Genomic DNA, 1,960 nt, shown 5'->3' on the forward strand with positions numbered 1-1,960 from the left:
TCTTTCTTCCTCCCTCCCTCCCTCCCTCCCTTCCTTCCTTTCCTTTTTTTTTTTTGAGATAGATTCTGTTATTTAGTCTAGACTAGTCTCCAACTCATAATGCTCCTGACTCTGCTTTCCCAGGGTTGAGATTACAGCTATGTACTATCAAACTTGACTTCTAAATACAATTCTCTTGAGTACCCAGATCTTTCAGACTGTTTAAAACACACGAAGTATGTAGAAAAGGAAAGCTGGAGACTGAAGCAGTTACTTCCACCCCGAGAACTGGTTACGCTTTATTTGGATGGGATATTGGTGTTGGTGTCTCAGATTTTCTTGTTGACACTTCTTTGTAAACTGCTTAGTTAATTTTTATTTATATAGTTTAAAATAGTCTCCCTGTGCTGCATTGACGAACCTGGAACTCACAGAGATCTGCTTGCCTCTGCCTCCAGAGTGATGAAATTGAAGACATTCATCACCACACAGGCCTTAAAATTCTGGATTTTAAAAAGAAAGGTACAGTAGTATAGTTTGGGGTGGAGGGTCATTTCCCATACTAATTTTTAAAAATGTTTCTGGAAATACATACAAGATTGATAAAGGTTACAAAGGACATAAAATCCATGAATGTTTGTTTGTATGGTGAGGTTTAAAGGAAGTATGAATAGGCTGGAGTATTTGAAGAGAAGGTATTTAATTAACTTAACTCAATGCTTTTGCTTTGTTTTGTTTTGTTTTAACACATAAATTCACCCAACCATGAGAAGTTTTAGGCTCACAATGTACGGTAAATTTGAAAATCTCTTTTTTAAAGATCTATTTTATTATTTTACGAGTGTTTTGCCTGAATGTGTGTGTGTGTGTGTGTGTGTGTGTGTGTGTGTGTACCATGTGCATGCTAGATGCCTGCTAAGATCAGAGGAGGGCACTGGATCCCCTGGGACTGGAGTTACAGTTATTGTGTGTGTGCCATTTGGGTGCTGGAGTCTTCTGCAAGAGCAGTAAGTGCTTAACAGCTAAGCCAATTCTTCAGGACCTTAAAAATCTCTTTATAAAACCTATTGGTAGAATTTCTATTGGTAGACAATACCATGAAATAACCAAGTTTTTACTACTGGCTTAACAGTTGGAACATAGTAGGGGGTGCCTTAAAACACATCACACTGGACTGATGTGCCTTAAAACACATCACAGCTGGACTGATGCATCTGATATGACATTTTATTCTATGTCAGAGGGTCTGTCTAGTTAGAGCTGAAGAATCAGGATTCAAGATGCAGCGAGCAAAGTGATGATAAATTGAGTTTGTAATTGAAAGGCTTCCTAGCTCATGTTTATGCAAAAATAAGCTGCTAAAACCCAGGACCGCACTACAAGAATAAAGATCCCTGATTTCTTTTGCACATATGCATTCATAAGGCTTGTTAGTATTTAAAAAAATCCTTGTAGACTAAGTCCTCTTGATCTGAAATCTGTCACAATTACAGGTTTCCTTTCTTACCGATGTTGAGAGAAACGGGTTTTTATTTGCTCTTTTTAGTCTTTCACTAATGCTTTTTCCTTTTATCGCCTCCTTCCTTGTTCTCTGTAAATCTTTCATTTTTGTCGTCTTTCTTTCATTCAAACGAGGCCAGGTGCTTCGATTTGTTTTATCATCTCATTCAAAATGGTGCCACGTCACCCACAGGGCAAGAATGGAGAGAGGTGCTGTCATTTCTCCTGCCAGCGTGGAGCCCCGCCCACGGTTGCTCACCTGGGAGGGGGGAAATGACACAGAGGCCACAGTCTCGTGAGCCAGAGGCCCGGCTCCCTCCAGACGATCCAGGCCCCCTCCTCCTCCTCCACAGAGCTGCCCCGCCTCTCCCGGATCCCAGCTTGCGAGCGCATTGATTTGCATATCTCTACCTTTGTTCCCTAGCAGCGGCCAATCAGAGTGCAGGGCGAGACAGGGCGGCGGGGCGGGGCGCGCGATCGG

This window comes from Apodemus sylvaticus, chromosome 6 (genome assembly GCF_947179515.1).
Source record: "Apodemus sylvaticus chromosome 6, mApoSyl1.1, whole genome shotgun sequence".
Taxonomy (NCBI): Eukaryota; Metazoa; Chordata; class Mammalia; order Rodentia; family Muridae; genus Apodemus; species Apodemus sylvaticus.